Here is a 21,918-nt window from a genome sequence, read left to right as displayed (position 1 = left end):
TGAGATGGAAAAGCTTACCTAAATGATTGAAGTTCATTATGCCAAATTACCCCAAACTATAAATAAAGTTTGGAAGTAAATGACACTTGCTTTTGTTAATTTCTATCCTTGTAATACTTATGCTACCAAATACCCTTTTTTGGATAATATTATTTGACAAAGATACTGAAAAACGGTCAAAAATATCCCTGCTCATCTGAAATATTTGCACTCCCTATGTGATTTTTTTCTGAAGAGACATGCCTTACTGCTTTCATACCCTTTCACCAGGGTGAGTCAGGGTGAGTTCACTCTTCATGCCACTAAGTAAAGGGAACAATCACACCTAGGAGTTTATTTATTTATACAGTCTGCACTCTTTATGGGCAGTGAACATTCCATCGAAAACCTCTTTAACTGATGCATTATTCAGTAACTTGTTCCATTTCCACTTTGCAGTTATTTTCTATTTATAATGGCATTGGATTTTTAACTCTATTTTTTAAATAATAACACTTTGAAAATTTAATAATAACTTACACAATGACTGATATTTCCCTGATTGTATTATATTATATTTCAAATAAATTTTATATAAAAACTCAATTCAATGGAACATCTTGTTGTCTGAAACAATATTCTGCATACATTCTAAATACATTTTTTTTACTCAGAAATGAATTCCTGTTCTGTTACATACTGTTCTCTTACCAGACCCAAGTATATTTAATCTTATTTGTACTTTTCTTCAGAAAAAAATCTTATGAAATGGTTATATTGCAATTAATATATTATTCTTATTAATATGCTTTCAAAATTATGAAATTCAGAAATATTGTTTACAAGATATGTCTTCCCTCGTAAAATTTTGCCTAATATATAAACACTTTACACTCAAAGTGAACACACTTAAGTTATAATTAACACACTTCCGGCCCTGAGGGTGCAAATCACTACTGTCAGTTTTGATTAGCCAGAAACAAATTGTTAGTCCATCACACATCCTGTCCTTGCAGATAGTCTAAAAAACCATGAAGTTTTCTAAATTACCTAGTTTCCTAAATTTGCAAATCCTCTGTCCAAGGATCAATTAAAACTGTTTAAACCAAGAGTGCCATCTACCAAGCAATGGTCTTTCTTATGCACATATGCACATATACACATACATATTTATTCTATGTTCACCAAATTCATAAGACTAAGAATGAATTAAAATTATTTTGACTATTTAAAATTAAAATAAAACTTGTGTTTTTTTATTAAAATTGACAAGTAGTTTATAAAAACCACAGAGCAATTAGAGAAACTTGGATAGAATACTGGAGGGAGAAAGGGAGAAGGATGGTAAAAGCAATCAGAGTGGATAACTTGGTTTATTTCATAATTATTTTCTAGGATCAGACTTTGGAAAAACTTGTAATATTTTCAGCATATAACCTTTTTTGAATTGTGCATTACTTTTCAAACTGCACGACCATAATTGAAACCCAGATTATTCACTGGAATACTACTATACTTTAAAGTAACTTTGAATAGTTCACTTGTCTTATTTTATGTATGAGGATAACAGATGGCATTCCACCATTTACTTCTTTTCCTGTTTTGGGAAAAAGACTTTCTGACCTAATTGGAGATGACCAGCTCTAATGCCTCCATTAGTTAAGCTTTAACAATATAGTTAAAGAATAAAATATTAGCTTCATTCTTGAATTTATTTGCTTTCACAGATTTGTTTCTAGCATAATGTCATTTTAAATGTACTTTTAGTATGTTAATTATAATTAAGATAACTATCTCTTAAAATTAGAGTAGATGGAGTAAAAAAAATTAATGTATGATTCTGTCAAGTGTATTTATATTCTGTCAACAAAACCTCAGTAATTAGGTGTTACTGAACAAAACTAAATATTGTTCTTAGTTTCAAGTCTCATTATGTTTTATTTCTGGTGAAAATAATCATTTTGTTCTCATTTTGCTGTAACAAGGACTAGCTTATTTTCATAAATAAACTGCCCCTAGATTTTTTATTCACTCTTTAAATATCAGAAGATTAGAAAATAGCAGCTGGTAAGAGGAGGACAACCATCTCCTAGGGTACAGCAGGTTATAAGGCACTTTGGGGAAGATGTAGGACATTCACTGCTGTGAGAATTCTCTGCTGAATCAGATAGTCTTGTGTTTCAATTAAAAAAGATATTATACATCACGGAATTTCAGGGCTTATATATTTGAGATAATTAAAATTTACAGGTAAAGAACTGAGAGAGTTGGTTCTAAGTGCTTCCTACTCTGAAATTCTGTGGTACATAAAATCTTTTTTGGTATTACTATAATTAATATTATGTTATATTACCCATGCATATGTAACATATATATAATTATATGTATAAATGTTTTATATTACACATATAAGTGTATTATACCTGTTACATATCTCAACTATATTACTCTTTCAGTACAATTTATCACTATGTAACATCCCTCAAACTTTCTCAACCTCCTATGCTCTGAAAAACTTTCTTTGTAATTAAATCAAATTTCTCCTACTGCAGATTTCATTATTCATAAGTTTCACAGCATTTTCTGTCAGAAAAATATATAGAAACCATGTAGTCCCATCCTTTGCATTTACTAGGAAAAAGGCTGAATCTCACAGATCTTCTCAAGTTAATGGCAAGTTAAAGATAATATGGCTCTCGCCTGTATCTCCTGCCCCTCAGTCCACTGTATCAATCTGTCTTCCCTCCCCATTTTTATGCATCTTTGCAAACTGTTAAATCTCTCTTCTACCTTTGATACCTATGCTAATTCAAACAAACAAACAAAAACTCTTTTAGCCTCGAGGATTGAAATATCTGGTATTCCAATTTCCCAGATAATGAGAAGTGTTGACAGGTTGCCTCCTTAAACCTTTTCTACCAACTGTTATTCCCACTTTTCTGTTTTTCTTGTCTTAAGATACATTACTTAGGAGGAGTGACACAAAACTATCATCACTAATGAGTATCCTAAATCGGAGTCTCATCAGATTAAGTAAATGTATTCATTTCTGTTGCATAACACATTACCACAAATTTCCTGGCTTTAAAACAATATAAATGTATTATCTTACAGTTCCCATAAGTCAGAATTCTGAATTAGTTGGGTTAGCTCTGCATATAGACCCATCAGGCTTAAATCAAGATGTTGGCAAAGGGCTGCAATCCCATCTGAAGCTTGAGGTCCTCTTCCAAACTCACAACGCTTTTATACCAATTTAGTCCCTTGGGATTTTAAGACTAAAATTCTAATTTTCTTTCTTTCTTGTTGTCAGCTGGAGTGGGGTCATTGTTATATCCTTTAACAGCCATTCTCTGCCACATGGATGTCTTCACAACACAACAGTGAGAGTGGCAGGAGGCAACCAAATGCTTAGGCAGATAGGGGCGAGTCCCTGTTGAAACCGCACCTCCAAGCTGAAGACAGTTTAAAGCCTGAAAGCCAAGCTACAAGTTAAATCCTTTGACCAGATTGAGAATTTAATCTTCTTGTTTGGTATGCTTTCCTCTGATTGGTCCCCACCTTTCACCTACTTTACATATACCTACCCTTTCCTAATTGATTTTCTACTCTGTTGTGCCCACCTTTGAGTGTTTTCTTCGCTTTAAACTTTTTTGCATATTCACAAACCCATCAGCACACACTCCTCATTCTGAGTCCATAAAAGTCACCAAACTCAGCCTCACGGGAGAACTTTCTTGCCTTTGGGTAGGGGGACCAACCCCACATCCTCTCTTTGCTGAGAACTTTCCTTTCACTTAATAAATTATGCTCCACTCACTCTCCTGTGTCCGTGAGCCTAATTCTTCCTGATTGTAAGGCAAGAACTCAGACCTAGCTGAGCTAAGGAGCAGACTACAACAGAGGTTTATTTCCTCCAGGCCAGCAAAAAAAAAAAAAAAAAAAAAAAAAGTCTCACATGCTTCAAATCTACTTTCAAGAAGGGCACAGTCCCTTTTATAGCCTCATCTCATTGAGGCAGGGCCAATCAGGAAAGTCTTCCTTTCTTCCTTTTGATTAATGAAAAAGTCAACTAACTAGGTGAATTAATTATATCAGCAAAATCCCTTCACATTTATTATATAACATGATTTAATCACAGTAAAATCCATCACATTTCCAGTCCTTTATAACTCAAAGAAAGGGGATTATACATGGCATGTCTACCAGAGGGCAGGAATGTTAAGGGTCACCTCAGAATTCTTCTAACTACAATAAGTATTCACCCAGCAATGAGGAGAAGACAAACACTGGATGACTAAAGGAGAAAAATAAATAGTATACTGTTTAGAGAAGATGATCCTGAGACAAAATTTTTTGACTCTTGACAGTCAAAACCATGGCCAACCATATTTTAAGTAACTTTAGCTGTTTTGTGTTTTTTTTCTAAGTTCATAGCTTAATTGTGTTTAATTAATACTTACTAAAAGAAGGGAATTTATAAGTAACCACTATCTACTTCCAAATATTTATTTAACACCCATAAAGACCTGGAAAGAAACATGTTTTTTTCATCATTTTAAGAAATTATGCTCATAATATGATCAAAGTAATATATAACCAGTTAAAGTAGAGTTGGACTTGCACTCTAATCTTCTCTTTCTAAGTCCACTACATTGCTACTACAAAGGCTCCACAACTTACTTGCTCTGTACACTAGGCTCCACTAGCACAGGTAGGAGACTATCAGTATATAATGCAATCCTTAACCTCACTGAATATAACATGTATTTGGCAAAACAGCAGTCTCATAAAAATCATGAAATAATGCAAAGTAATTTAAGAATAAGTATGAAGTGAATAGTAGTTAGGTTGTAGACACATTTGTGGTACCGTCGAATACCAAACATATCTCTTATTATAAATTTCAGGCCAGGTGCAGTGGCTTACACCTGTAATCCCAGCACTTTGGGAGGCCGAGGCTGGCGGATCATTTGAGGTCAGGAGTTCAATACCAGCCTGACCAACATGGTGAAACCCCATCTCTACTAAAAATACAAAAAAATTAGTCGGGCATGGTGGCACATGCCTGTAGTCCCAGCTACTCAGGAGGCTGAGGCAGGAGAATTGCTTGAACCTGGAAGACAGAGGTTGCAGTGAGCCAAGATTGTGCCACTGCACTCCAGCCTGGGAGACAGAGCGAGATGCTGTCGCAAAAAAAATAATAATAATAATAATAATAATAACAATAATAAATAAAAACAAATAAATAAATTTCATTATTCTCTTCTCACTTCTGTGTTTCCTCACTAGACCATGAACCACTTGAAGACAAGATCTGAATGAAATTTTGCTTTGTATTCAGAAAAGTTAGCACAGAAGTTGGTATGTAATAACATAATGGGCTCTCAATTGATGTTTGTTCAAAATCAATTATTTTCCCTATACTTTTCATTTGTTATAACTGTAGTAAAATTTCTTTTTAAGAATGTTCTTTTCTACCCAAAGCATAGGTTATACTGAAAAACTAGTAAGAATTTTGAAGCAATGATCACGTGGCTTATAGAAAGGCAATTTAAAATCTAGAATGAAATTTTATTCAGTAAAGGAATACTAAATTAAAAATAAGAAACTCCTATTCTAGATACTAATGAACCAAAGATGACTACTATGAGATCTCTACCCTTGCAAAAAAAGCTTACAGTCCCATGGGAGAAACAGCAACAAGTAGAAATTATGAAAGTGCACGAAGAATATGCCAACAGAGAATCTGTCATGGTGGCATTGAGGAAGAGGTGGCTAGATCTGCTTGGAAGTGCATAAACAAATGTGTCTTTGTCAGTCCTATGTGAGTATTTAATAAGAAAAATATTGTTACTTTAATTAAATTAGCATGGGTTGTGCTTTCTTTGAGAACAAAGAAAAATATGTCTATGTTTCAGTTTCTAAGACAAGGGAACCACACTTAGACATTAAATGCTAAATACGCATAGGGAAGCCTTCATTCAATTAGATGAAAAATTACTTGAAATGACTCAGTTTTATGACTGCAAATGAGAATGGAGTCATCTAATAGTGATGACTTCATTTACTAATGCACAGTTTAATATATGGTATATATTACATATAAATAAATAAATCTATATACTAAATGTTATTAACAATTTTATAATATAAATACTAACTACTTAGATATTTTTCAAGTTAAATGACCAAATTATATAACTCTAATGCTTACTAATTGTAAATTGTTTCACTCTGTCATATGAGAAGATCTTAGTAAAAGAAGGTCATGTAAATTGTATAATAAAAGTCAAATAAGATATTCCACTAACTGTGAATAGGACAGGAGAAGGATTGCATGGAAATAAATGCACACATTGTTGCTGATTCTAATGAAGCAGCTGTGTTTTTATTCTGCAAATGTTTTTAGTTTGTAATTAATCATTTTGTGAAATGATTTTCCTCGTAAATCCAAAAGTAGATTTTTTTGCCCCCTTCTGACCATTCGTCAATTTCATCTTATCAGATCACTATTTCCAGAAGAGGCAGAGGCAAAGCAACATATTTATACACAGTTAATGTGACTTTTATTGCAACAATATGAAAACAAATTTTTTTCTTATAATTTACAGAAAGGAATTTTTTAAAATTATATTTGGATAGAGTGAGCTTCTTTTGATCCTGTAAAGTCTGAGTACTAAATGTATAAGTTCCCTTTTAAAGCTTGAAAGAGTTAAATAAATTTACCCAGAAATGCAATATTATCTAGAATTATAATCAAACCAATGAAATCAAAGAAGGGTTTAGATATGTTTTTATTCTCCATTTTTTCTAACATCTAACACACTACCTAAGAGTTCTCAGTAAATAGTTGGTTCAGTGAAAGAAAGAATTAACAAATATGTTCTTGGATAAGTAATACCTAGTGTGTTATGAATTTGTTTAAAAAGACATGGATAGGTTTGGCATATCTTTAAACTTAGAATTAAGGATATAGAGGATAATCACTTGTTCTAACACAAAATATTAGCCCATGATGCTTACCATTTCCATTTTCATTGTCCATTTTCCATGTAATTAAGTTCTCAAAATGTTTCTGAAACTTAAGAACAGTAAAAACATATTGTATCAGAACTATGTTAGCCCTTACTTCACAAGCCAAGGAACAAATGTCAGGGTTCTGACAACTCCAATGTTTGTCCATTGTAATAATAAATTTAAAGATCAAAAAATGACCACCAAGTGAGTATGTGGACCCAGTAGACTTACTATGATCCAGACATGAAATAGAAATTCATCATTACCTGGCCTCTATCTATCCCTCACTCTAAACAGCAATCTATGATAATACTTGTATCCTCGAGTACAAATGTCAACTCATATCCTGAATCCAATGGTCCTAGAATTGTTCGATATTTCACTTTTCCCAATATACAACTACACAAGCCAACGGTCATAGGTCCCTTTGTATAAGGACTAGAGAATCAATACAACAAGCACTTGCTATGCTGTCTCAGAGTTCTTCCTCATGAACACCTGGCATCCTCTTTAGTCAATGGGTTTGGGCCCAAGAACTGGCTCTTTCCAAAACTAGGCTTGGGGTCACGACTTTATTGAGACTGCTTCCCTCAGGCTCACAATCATCCATCGTTGATTATTTTTTGTTGTATACATTGGGCAATTTTCTTTTTGACTGCACATCTCTGAGCCTTTGATTTTTTGTCATCCATCCCAGGTTAAGTCCTGGCATTTCTACTTCACTTTGTGAGAACCACTACTTTTTTTCAAGCCTACGAGAGACAACTTAGCAGTGTATTAACACTATCTCCAATACTCTTTTCTAAGGTATTAAATTCTGTATTCCAAGTGAGTGTTCTTATACTAATTTTCCTCATCTAAATTTATATTCTGTGTTGTTTGAAACAGCATCGATGGGATCCAGACTCAGATATGATATATGTATATACATTCTGAGTTCTTTCTAGTACATGTTGGCTAGATCTTGCAGCAATTTTGGTGTATAGCTCCTTTTCTTCTTTAGAAGACTCCGCACTTGTTTGACTGGTTTATATTGTAACATGAGTGTAATTATTGATTTGTTAGCCATGAAGTACGAATGTAGATCCACAGGGGGCAGATATTGCTTTTGAAAGGAGAGTTCTCTACGTTGCCTTTAAGCAAGGTGGCAAAACAGCCTTCAAAGTGGAAGACTAGGCTATTTTTGTAGATCTAGAGGGTTAAAGGTAACATAGAGATTGAATTTTCAAGTGCATCAATGCAGATGTCTCCATCCCAAGTCCTGAAATCACAGCCTTTTCCAATCAGGGCCCTGACTTTGGCATTTCAGATTTGCCATGGATGAGAATTCAACTTTCTCTGGAGTGCTGATACTCCTATAATTAAGTACAGGGTCTGATTATCACCATTTTCTATCCTCCAACTTCAGGAGATGATAGTATCTTTATATGCTGCCAAAGAAACCTTCTGGCTTTCATATTCAAATTATATTGCTTATTAATCACTCTCAGCCTTTCATTGTCTTTTTCCAGTGCATAAATTATCCCTAACACAGCCATCAGGTTCAAAAGTTCTTAGAATTAGTCTCTCTCATTATATCCCGCCCCCCCCAAAAATGAAACGTTCAATTGCCTGACATATACCTTTCAGGGCATTCACTTCCTTCAGTCTTTTATCCAAGTTCATTATTAATGAAAATGCTAAGTATTATACAAATGTCACAAGCTGGGGGGCTGTCAGTTATTCATCTGCTAACAGTTATCCATCACATTTTAGAATTTGTTCCCAGGAAGCTTCCTACTGCCAACTGTAGTATGTTGGGTTCCTCAAAAACCAGATTCTGAGACTCTCAGAGTTGCATGCAGGAGGTTTATTGGATAACAATACTCATGGGGAGGGAGGGAAGCAGGATTGGGCAGAGGGAGAAACAGGACTGCTGGGAAGTTGCAACTGAGGTCTCAGCTAATCCTATGGGTATCTATGGAACGCAATGGCTCTTCAGAGTTCTCCTGCCTTAAGACAAGAGGTCTGCGCCTTTATGCTTCATTATTGACCAGTCATTGCATATTGGGTGACCCCAGGAAGGTGATATGAACTTCAGTAAGACAGCTATCTTTTGTTAGAGGCAATTTGCAGAATGCAATTCAGGCGAGATTCATTAGTCACAAACACTCCATACAGCCAGGGTCCAAACTGCCTCTTCCTGAAGGGGAGACATGGGCAATTTGCTATGGCACTCACTATAATTTCCCAAAACATATTTGCAATTTTACATGGACATTCTGGAAGCTTTAAAATTTAACACAATGGCATAATTTATGATGGTGATTTTGAGAAGTGAGGTAAGTTGAAAGTAAAAAGAATTTTAGAGCAGGATGTGTACTTGATGATTTTCACACAAGATGAAATATTCTGCTCAGGTTTGAAGCTGACCAGTGATTCACAAACTTTGTAAACTGTACAAACCCCAATATTATGTAAAGTATAATGTGACCCTGTAGGTTTCATTTGCAGGCTTTTGTACTGGATTTGACTTGGAAGTGTTTGCTGGGAAAAGGCCCTGGTCTTGATTACTGTGCTCCAAAGGGCTCCTTTGCCTAGCTATCCACAGCCAGATAACAGTGCTTAAAGCCATATTTTAGGTTCCTCGTAAACCATTTTTTCTTCCCTTTCTTCTTGTAGCTGCCATATTTCAACTAACCACACAAAGGCTGCTAGCTGCATGTAATTATTTTCTGATATATAATTATAAAAATGCCTGAGAGAGGAGATTATATTCTTTAAAAACAGAAGTCAGAAAGACTGATAAACTGGACAAAATTTGCCACTTCTTATTTAAATGTATAATTCAGGAATTAACTTTGTTTTTCAATGGAGCAAGGTGGTCCACCATATCTTAAGGACAAGTGGGAAGAGGGAAATAGGGGCTGATTTTAATGTGAATGAATAATAGAATCCTAAATTGTTCCTATAAAATAAAAAATCTTCACTATTTGCCTTTATTTTTCGTTAGTTCAAATAATATCTCACTAATATTAAGTAATTTGAAAAACCTTCACTATAGCAATATGGTTATTCAAGTGAAAAATTAGCACTTTAAGTGGCTTCCAAGCCCACAATGAAATGTTTCTTATAACAATCTCCTCACCGTTAAATTGGATTCACTTTCAAGTCAGTCTCCTTTCAGGCAAAATTATCACATATAATTAGCTTACACAGAGACTTACTCTAGCCAAACTAGGCTGTCACTTTACATACAAAGTATATTCTTATGTGAAGGGTCAGAGACCCTCATAATTATAACTGCAAAAGATTTCTCTAAAGATAATAATATGCTTGTCTTTAGTGAGACCGAGTTTTAGCTTTAACTAAGGTCTTTCAAATCGAGATATATTGTATGTTTGAGGAATAGCGTAGGTAGAATTGAGTACCTTTCTGAAACAAACCGTCTTTGACCTATTTCTTTATGAATTATTTTATTTAGGATGGTTTGTTACAGATTATTCTCTTTCTTCCTTCTTACTCCTTGAATAATTTACAAAATAAGTAAACAATAACCATACATGTCCAGAGCAGTTCAACACAAGTGTTTCTAAATTTGTTACTTGGACAAAAATTCCTTGGGAATAATCAGAAAAAAAAGTTGAGTATTTTGGGATAAAGGAAATGCAAACCATGAAGAGAGCAATGTAGAAACAGATGAAGGGTAACTCTCCTAAATGGAAGTAATATTTCTGAAGCAAGTCATATATTAAGTAGAATGCAAAAGCCATGACATAAAATGACCATTTCGAGGATGTGTAACTTTTACTTTTCCAGTCAACAAAGTATAGCCTTTCTGAATGATTTCTACATCGGGAGACTACAGATACTGCTCAATAAAGAACATTTTAAAACAGGACAAAGAGGGACAGAAGTGATGTTTAATTTGAGTGGTAACAAATACATAAATGTGAGTGTGACAAGATGCTGTAGGAGCATAATTTAATAGAAATAAGGAGTCTCTAAAAGCATGAAATATTTACCATGGGAAATAATGGAAATAGATTGAAATGACATTTTCCCACTATTTGTCACTGCTAGGTTGGCCCATGCTGCCAAATCTAGCAAAACATTGATGGTTGTGGTGTCCCTGCTTGTAAGTAGAGCCACACAACCTCAGCTGTTTACTTCCACATTCCAAATATCACTCAGCTGTGCCTTCTCAGTGGGAACTAGTCACATGACTACACTCTGGTAAAAACGGGAAACCAAAATTTGTTTTAAATTCTAAATGTAAAAGGCAACTTTGGGAACCTATCAAAATGGAAAAGCAATTTTCAAAAGATTTGGCTGTCACAAACCGCGTAGTTCCTTTAGGGCAGTAAAGATGATTTTCAAGTCAAGGGTAAATAGAGGTTCGTATACAAGAGCTAAGCAGGAGTCTTAGATAGCAAACAGTTCAGACTGGAACAGAGAGACAGAGGACTTCAGAAGGTAGGTATTCAGAAAAAAAAAAAGATGAAACTGGTAAATTAAGTAATGAAATTGATTATTTTTTAGGCATGGCAGGAACTTTAAATTTTTGTTGAAGCATTTTAGTAGAACTGATAGGTATGCAGAGAATTTAGCAATAAAAAAGACAATATTTAAATCCAGTGATATTTTTAGGTTGCTCCAACAAAGTTAAAATCATAGTAAAATGTTTGGATCAGCAGTGAGTGAATTATTTTAAAATATGCACAAAATATAAACATTGAATGATGACATGACAGAAAGAGGTGATGTACTGGGAGAATGGGTAGAACAGAAAGGGTAGAAAGAGGGTGAAATAATTTAATAGTACTAAGCCTTCATGATCTTAAATGAAAAAACATGTAATATCTATAATGGAGAAATTAAAATATTTGAAAAGTATATAGTTTATAAATGTAAAAGTTAATCCCATAAGAGAGAGTAGAAGGCATAACTGAGACATATGAGGATTTGTTCCAGGTTTTTATTATAAATATTTCTGTATAAATTATGTTTTAAAACTACAAGCATGTAATACTTTGGTAAAAATAAAAATTTGTTAAAATTGGAGGAGGCTGAGCAAGATGGTTAAATAGAAGCCTCCTCTGAACCTCCTCCTCACAAGAACACCAAATTGAACTACCATCCACACAAAAAAGCACCTTCTTAAAAGCAAATGTTAGGTAGGTGATCACAGTACCTGGTTTCAACCACATACTGGTGAAAGAGGCACTGAAGAGGGTAGAAAATACAGTCTTGAATTGCTGATGTCACCATCCAACATCCCCTAGGAGTGGCCATGTGGCATGGAGACAGAATATGTACACTTCAGGGAGGAAGAGATCAGTGATTGTGAGATATTGCATTGGAACTCAGTTTTGCCTTGTCACAGTGGAAAAAAGAATCAGGCAGAACTCAGTGCGCATCCATTGAGGGAACATTTAGACCAACCCTAATCAAAAAAGAATCACCCAGCCCAGTGGTTGAAACCTGAGTTCTGCCAAGCCTTGCCACCTCAGGCGAAAGTGCTGTGGGGTCCTGAACAAACTTGAAAAGTAGTTTAGGCCACAAGAATTGCAATTCTTGGGCAACTACAGGGGTGGTGTTGGTCTCAGAGCCAGTGGACTTGTGGGGCATGCAACCCAGTGAGACACTAGTCAGGGTGACCAGAAGAGTGATTTTGTCACCTTTCCCTCAACACCAGTGCAGCTCACAGCTCCAGGAAAGATTCCTTCCTTCTATTTGAGGACAGGAGAGGGAAGAATAAAGAGGACTTTGTCTTGCAACTTGAATGCCAGCATAGCCACAGTAGAATAAGGCACCTGGCAGAGTCCTGAGGCCCCCATTCCAGGCCCTAACATCAAGAGAGCATTTCTAGAAACGGCATGGGCCAGAGAGGAACCCACTAACCTGAAGAACAGAACCAGTCCTAGCAGGATTCAACAATGGCTCACTAAAGAGTTATTGGACCCTAAGTAGTAGCAATGTAGCCAAGCAGTTCTTGCCATGGGAACTGGGTGAGACTCAGACATATGCTGGCTTCAGTTGTCACCCTGCACATTTCCAGCTGTAGTGCCTACAGGGAGACTCCTGCTTGAGAAAAGGAGAAGGAAGAGTAAAAGGGGCTTCATCTCTAAGCCTAGGTACTAGTTCGGCCACAGTGGGGAAGCACCAAGCAAGAACTTAGGGTAACTGAATCCAGGCCTTGGCGCTTGGATGGCATTTCTGGACATGCCCTGGGAAAGAGGAAAGGTCACTGCCCTCAAGGGAAAGTCCACAGCCTGGCAACATTTACCACAAGTAGATTGAAGAGTACTTGCTTTGAAAGAATATTAGCAGTAGTCAGGTAGTAATTGCCTTGTGCCTGTGGTGGAGTTGGCCACTGGAAGAGATTCCTCTGCTTGTTAAAAGTAGAAGAAAAAAGGGGAAGGACTTTGGCTTCCAAAGGGGAAAGGTTTGGATGCTAGGTCAGCCACAGTAGAATAGAGCACCAAGTAGATTATTAATGCTCCCAACACCAGGCCCTGTCTCCTAGACAGCACTTCTTGACTCACCTGGTACTATGGTTAACTTACCACCCTGAAGAGAAGGATACAAGCATGGCTAGCTTCACTACCTGCTGATTGCAGAGCCCTAGGGCCATGAATAAACATAGATGACAGCAAGGTAGTGGCTAACATGGACCATGGGCAAGACCCAGTGCTGTGCTAGCTTCAGGTGTGACCCAGCACAGTCCCAGTGGGGGTGGACACAGGGGTGCTCCATGCAACTCAGCACAGCTGCAGGAAGCTCAGCATAGAGAGAGAGAAAGACTCACTTTTGTGGGGAGAAAGTAAGGAAAGAGAACAAGGTTATCTGCCTGGTAATCCAGATAATTCTTCCAGATCTCATCTAAGAAAACCAAGGTGGTACTTCTACATGTCTGCAAGAATCATGGTGTTTCTGGGTTCATGATGCCCCATAATTCAGATATGGCCACAGTGACCAAAAAAATAAATTACAACACTGAGATCCCTTCAAATAATTAAAAAGCCTTCTCAAGAAGGATGGGTATAAACAAACCCAGGCCATGAAGACTGCAACAAATACTTAATGCTTCAATGCCCAGACACTGAAGAACATCTACTAGCATCAACACCATCCAGAAAAACACAACCTCATTAAATGATGTAAATAATCCATCAGAAACCAATCCTGGAGAGATGGAGATATGTAAATTTTTAGACAGAGAATTAAAAACAGCTGTCTAGAGGAAACACAAAGAAATTGAAGATAGCACAGTGAAGGAATTCAGGATTCTATCAGGTAAATTTAACAAAGAGATTGAAATAATTAAAAAAGAATAAAGCAGAAATTCTGAAGGTGAAAAATGCAATTGGCATACTGAAGAGTACATCAGAGTCTTTTAATAGCAGAATTGAATAAGCAGAAGAAAAGATTAGTGAATTTGAAGATAGGCTATTTGAAAAAAGACACAGAGGAGATAAAAGAAAAAAGTATAAAAGAGAATGAAGCTTGACTACGAGATCTAGAAAATATTGTCAAAGGGCACATCTAAGATGTAGTGACCTTAAAGAGGAGGCAGAGAGAGAGAGAGAAAAAAAGAGAGAGATGGGGTATAAAGTTTAATAAAAGGAATAATAACTAAGAATTTCCCAAACTTAAAGAACATATCAATGTTTAACTACAAGAAGGTTTTAGACACCAAGCAGAGTTAAGCCAAATAAGACTACTTCAAGCCATTTAATAATAAAACACAAAACTCAAAAATTTACAAAAAATATTGAAAGGGAGTGAAAGAAAAGAAACAAATAACATACAAGTACATTCCAAAACATTTGGCTGCAGACTTCTTAGTGGAAAACTTACATACCAAAAGATACTGACATATCACATTTAAAATGCTGAAGGAAAAAACTTTTATCCAAGAATAGTATATATCCAGCTGAAATAGCCTTCAAACAGGAAAGAACAATAAAGACTTTCCCAGAAAAACAAAAGCTGAGGGATTTCACTAACACCAGATTCATACTACAAGAAATGCTAAAGAGAGTTCTTCAGTCTGAAAGAAAATGATGTTAATTAGCAAGAAGTAATCATCTGAAGGTCCAAAACTCACTGATCAAATAACTACACAGGAAAAGATGGAATACTATGACTGTAACTGTGGTGTGTAAACTACTCATATCTTGAGTAGAAATCTAAAAGATGAACCAATAAAAAATAAAAACCATAAAAATTTTAAGACATGGATAGTACAATAAAATGTAAATAGAACAAAAAATATTAAAAAGGAGAAAGATTAACTTTAAGTGGAAGTTTTAATAAATTTTCTCTTTGCCTATTTGTTTACACAATCAGTGTTAAATTTTCATCAGTTTAGGAAACGGCTTATAAAATATTTTTTGCAAGCCTCATGGTAACCTCAAATCAACATACAAATATTAGATACAGAAAAACAAATAAAAAGCAAGAAATTAAAACATATCACCAGAGAAAATCATTTTCATTAAAAGAAAGACAGGAAAAGGAAGAGAAGACCACAAAACAATCAGAAAATAAATTAAAAAATAATAGGAGTAAGTCCTTGCTTATCTATAGTAACAATAAATGTAAATGGATTAAATTATCCAATCAAAAGACATAGAGAGCCAGAACAGATTTTAAAAGAAAGATTTCTTGCCTACAAGAAACACAATTCACATATAAAGAAACACGCAGGCTGAAAATACGAGGGTGGAAAAGCATATTTCATACAAATGAAAACCAAAAAAGAGCAAGAGTAGATATACTTATATCAGACAAAATAGATATAAAGACAAAAACTATAAGAAGAGATAAATAAGGTCATTGTATATTGATAAAGCAGTCAATTCAGCAAGAGGATATAACAGTTTTAAATACATTTACACCCAACATTGGGGCATCCAGATGTATAAATCACATATTATAAGTCTTAAAGAGAGAGATAGGCCCTGATACAATAAAAGCAGAAGACTTCAACACCCAACATTCAGCATTGAACAGACCATCCAGATTGAAAATCAACAAAAAACTCTGGAGTTTTTTATAGACAAAAAACACCTAATAACTATTTTTTTCACCTGCTTCTTGTACCTTTTTCCTTTTTTTATTTTTATTTTTTATTATACTTTAAGTTACAGGGTACATGTGGAGAACATGCAGGTTTGTTAAATAGGTATACATGTGCCATGTTGGTTTGCTGCACCCATCAACTCTTCATTTACATTAGGTATTTCTCCTAATGATTTCTCTCCCACTGCCCCCCACTCCCCAACAGGCCATGGTGTGTGATGTTACCCGCCCTGTGTCCAAGTGTTCTCATTGTTCAACTCCCACCTATGAGTGAGAACATGCGGTGTTTGGATTTCTGTCCTTGTGATAGTTTGCTGAGAATGATGGTTTCCAGCTTCATCCATGTCCCTACAAAGGACATGAACTCATCATTTTTTGTGACTGCATAGTATTTCATGGTGTATATGTGCCACAATTTCTTAATCCAGTCTATCATTGATAGACATTTGGGTTGGTTCCAAGACTTTGCTATTGTGAATAGGGCCGCAATAAACATACGTGTGCATGTGTCTTTATAGTAGCATGATTTATGATCCTTTGGGTATATACCTAGTAATGGGATCACTGAGTCAAATGGTATTTCTAGTTCTAGACCCTTGAGGAATCACCACACTGTCTTCCACAATGGTTGAACTAATTTGCACTCCCACCAACAGTGTAAAAGTGTTTCTGTTTCTCCACATCCTCTCCAGCATTTGTTGTTTCCTGACTTTTTAATGATTGCCATTCTAACTGGCATGAGATGGCATCTCATTGTGGTTTTGATTTGCACTTCGCTGATGACCAGTGATGATGAGCATTTTTTCATATTTCTGTTGGCTGCATAAATGTCGTCTTTTGAGAAGTGTCTTTTCATATCCTTTGCCCATTTTGATGGGGTTTATTTTCCTTGTAAATTTGTTTGAGTTCTTTGTAGATTCTGGATATTAGCCCTTTGTCAGATGGGTAGATTGCAAAAATTTTCTCCCATTCTGTAGGACGCCTGTTCACTCCGATGATAGTTTCTTTTGCTGTGCAGAAGCTCTTTAGTTTAATTAGATCCCATTTGTCTATTTTGGCTTTTGCTGCCATTGCTTTTGGTGTTTTAGTCATTAAGTCTTTGCCCATGCCTATATCCTGAATGGTATTGCCTAGGTTTTCTTCTAGGGTTTTTATGGTTTTTAATAACTATTTTAAGAACATTTCATCCAACAAGGGAAAATTAACTATTCTTCACAGCACACGGATCATTCTCAAAGACAGACCATATGTTAGAGCAAAAAAAAATGTTAAAAATTCAAAAAATTAAAATTATATCAAGTATCTTCTCTGACCACAGTGGAATAAAACTAGAAATCAAAAACAAAAGGAATTTTGGAAACTACGCAAAAACATGGAAATTAAATAATATGCTCCTGAATGACCAGTGGGCCAATGAACAAATTAAGAAGAAAATTGAAACTTTTTAGAAAGAAATAATAATGAAAACACAACATACCAAAACCTATGGGATACAACAAAAACATTACTAATAGGAAAACTTATAAATGCTTACATCAAAAAAAGATAAACTTCAAATAAAAAATTATCAATGCATCATAAAGTATGAGAAAAGCAAGAGCAAACCAAATCCTAAATTAGCAGAAGAAATAATAAACATCATAGCAGAAATAAATAAAATTGTAACAGAGAAACAATACAAAAGATCAAGAAAACCAAAAAGTTGATTTTTGTAAAAGATTAAAAAAAGACAAGACCCATATAAATAAAATTAGAGATAAAAAAGGAGATATTACAAATGATACTACAGAAATTCAAAGAATCATTAGTGGCTACTATGAACAGCTATATGCCAATAAATGGTAAAACCAAAAAGAAATGGATAAATTCCTATACCCATACAACCTACCATGATTGAACCATTAAGAAATCCAAAACATGAACAGATCAATAACAAGTAATGTGATCAAAGCCATAATAAAATGCTTCCAAGTAAAGAAAAGCCCAGGACCTGATGTTTTCACCGCTGAATTATACCAAACATTAAGAAGAACTAACACCAATCCTACTCAAAGTATTTCAAACAATAGATGAGGGAATACTTCCAAACTTATTCTATAAAGCAAGCATTACCCTGATACCAAAACCAGAAAAAGACACATCAAAAAGAAAAAAATACCTCCCAGTCAATATCCCTTATGAACTTCATCAATTCTCAACAAAATACTAGCAAACCAAATTCAACAACACATTTTAAAAAGTCATTCATCGTGCAAATGTGTTTCAAAATACACAAAACAAACAATGTGACACATAATGTCAACACAATGAAGGAGAAAAATCATAAGATCATTTCAACTGATAACTGAAAAAGCCTTAGATAAGATTCAATATCCCGGCCGGGCGCGGTGGCTCACACCTGTAATCCCAGCACTTTGGGAGGCCGAGGCGGGCAGATCACGAGGTCAGGAGATTGAGACCATCCTGGCTAACACGGTGAAACCCCGTCTCTACTAAAAATACAAAAATTAGCCAGGCGTGGCAGTGTGTGCCTGTAGTCCCAGCTGCTGGGGAGGCTGAGGCAGGAGAATGGCGTGAACCTGGGAGGAGGAGATTGCAGTGAGCCGTGATCGCGCCACTGCACTCCAGCCTGGGTGACAGAGCCAGACTCCGACTCAAAAAAAAAAAAAAAAATTCGACATCCCTTAATGATTAAATACCTTAAAAAACTTGTTATAGAAGGAACTTACCTGAACACAATAAAAGTCATATATTACAGACCCACAGCCAGCATCAGACTAAATGGGCAAAAACTGAAAACCTTTTATCTAAGATCTAGAACAAAACAAAGATACCTACTTTTATCACTGTATTTCAATACAGTACTGGAAGTCCTCACTACAGCAATCAGACAAGAGAAAGAAATAAAGGGCAGCCAAAATTGGAATCGAAGAAATCAAATTATCCTTGTTTGCAGATGATATGATATCATATTTTGAAAAACCTAAAGACTCCAGTAGAAAACTATGAGAACTGAAAAACAAATTCAATGAAGTTGGAAGATACAAAATTAACACACAAAAATCAGAAGCGTTTCTATATGCCAACAGTGAACAATGTGGAAAAATAAAATAAAATCAATCCTATTTACCAGAGCAACAAAATTAAATACATATATTTAGGAATTAATCAAAGACATAAAAGACTTTAACCAAGAAAGCTATTACTTATTCATTAATAAAAATATAAAGGAAAGCAAAAAATGAAAAAAATTCCAAGTTCAATGATTGCAGAAATCAATAGTATTAAAATGTCCATATGACCCAAAGTAATCTACAGATTTAATGCAATTTTGTCAAAATACTAATGACACTCTTCACATAAATAGAAAAGCAATCCTAAAATTTATATGGAGACCCACACACACGTGCATGCGCGCACACACACACACACACACAAACAGAATAGCCAAAGATATCCTGAGCAAAAAGAACAAAAATGGAGGAACCACGTTACCCAACTTCAAATTATGCTACAGAGCTATAGTAACCAAAACACCATAAAACTGGCATACAACCTTCAACATTCACAATGGAACAGAACAGCAAACCCAGAAGAAATCCATATATATGCAGTAAACTCATTTTCAACAATGGTGCCAAAATGTATATTGAGGAAAGGACATAATTCAATTATGTCATTGATTCAAGTTATTTTACATCTTTTTGTGTCATCTATAGTGCATTGGCTTTGTCCCTTGGCTAGCTCTTTTCATACTTTCAGGATTTTATCAAAACATAAGGCTTGAGCAGAGTAGCTATTTTATCCTTTGGATCACTTTCAGATTCTTTCCCCAAGAATTCCCAATTGCACATATTCTCAGTATACTTCCCTTCACACAGTACTGGCCAGAATTGTATGATATGCTTAATTCCCAAATGAATCTTTGGTAAATGGAATTGAATTAACTATAATTGGCTTAGTGAAAATATACGGCCCTGTGGATGAAGGTTAATACTGAACAAATTTTTGTAGTCTCGGCCAATGCACCAAAATGTAGCAGTCTCTCATTCTCTGAGATAGTACCCAGAATTCTTTGTCTCACATCCAAGAGAATTAAAAAGTTCAGACGAAAGGGTGAGGTTGAAGCAAAAGTTTAATAAGCAAAAGAAGAAAGCTCTCTGCCAGTGAAGATGGGGCTTTAATGGGTTGCCCACTATGAGGCTGGGGTCTGGGGGTTTTTATGGACTGGGGAAGGGGAAGGAATGTGCTTAGTCTGTCGGCTATCTGGGAGAAAGCATGATTCAGCTTGTCCCAGGACCAATCAGGAGCTGAAGTGATGATTCATAGGGGCTACTCAGCTTGGCCTGGAACCTATCAGCAGCCGAAATGAAAGCTTGGCCAGGGACCTTGGCCTGGGACCAATCAGGGGCTGAAGTGATGATTCATAGAGGCCGGGCTCACAGTCTAAAAAAGAAATGAAAGTCTCTACAGGAACCCACTCGAACCCACCGGGTTCATGCCCACAAAAGGAGAAGAAACGTTTTCCTGGGAGCCTGCTGATGATACAAAGGAAAAAGGCATTTCTGTCAGACATTGTTGCCTTATCTGAGTGAGCCAGAGGTTTGCGCAAGTTTTTCTCTCAGTGGGCTGGAGGTTCTCCTATCTATGCAGCTACGGGCATGTCTCCAGGCACAACTCCCTGTGCTAGTTCCTTAGCTCAGTGCCCACAGCTTGATTTTATTACCCCATGCTGCTTTTTGTGTTGTGTGGGAATGAGGCACTGACCCATGGGTCAGTGGCTCTCCAGGGACCCTTCCTTTGCTGTCTATTTAAGGCAAGCTAGCTAACTCCTCTCAATATGAGACACTGCCAGTAAAAAAAGAGTACGAGTGCAAATTTTGAGTAGCAATCAATAGTGTCTGTTACAGAAGGAGAAGACAGGACCCTTATGTGAGGAGAAACAGCCCAAATCAGAAGATGACTAACCACGATTCTGGCCATCAATTCAACTGTCATAACCATATCCAATAAGTGAACAAAGTTTAAGGGAACTTGGTTTTTTCACCCAGTATATTGTATTTCTAACATTTATTCATGTTGCCAGTAATTGTAGTTTGTACTTTATCACTAGTGTATAATGTTACATTATATAGCTATAGTATGCTATATTTTTTATCCATTCTTCTGCTGACAATCATCTCAGTTTCTTCAAGTTTTGTGCTATTGGAAACAATGTTGCTATAAATCTTTTTGTAATACATAAACATTTTATTGTTTAAATAGTAATGAAATTGATGGGCCATTGGGTTGTGAATGTTCAAACTAATTAGATAATGGTATATAACTTGAGAGCTATATAGCTCTCAAGAAAGCTAAGTTATGTAATATATTTTAGGTCAATCTTTCATATGTGATAAATATATTTTAGAAGCAATAATTAAAAGATGAATTCAAAATTCAAAATGGTGATTATCTGTGACTGAGTATGGAAAAGAAAGCAGAAGGATAGGGTAGGGAACATAGATGTAGAAGCAATTGGTGATATTTTATTCTTGAAATTGATGAGCTCACAGATGTTTATTATAAAATTAAGCAAAATAGCGTAAAAACTTCATAAGATCATATATATATCTTCATAAGATCATATATATATCTTCATAAGATCATATATCTATATCTTCATAAGATCATATATATATATATATATACACACACATATATATATATGGTTAAATAAATTCAATGAAAATAGCCGCAAGCTAAAGCAACTTCATAGGCTGTGTCCACTTTGGAATTTGTTAAACTTCAGGAAATGTCTTTTTGTGTGACCTCATCCATTCGGACTTCATGTCTCCTTTATGTTTTCCT

Source organism: Pongo abelii, chromosome X (genome assembly GCF_028885655.2).
Source record: "Pongo abelii isolate AG06213 chromosome X, NHGRI_mPonAbe1-v2.0_pri, whole genome shotgun sequence".
Taxonomy (NCBI): domain Eukaryota; kingdom Metazoa; phylum Chordata; class Mammalia; order Primates; family Hominidae; genus Pongo; species Pongo abelii.
The sequence above is the reverse complement of the archived record's forward strand: the minus strand, read 5'-3'. Positions refer to the sequence as shown.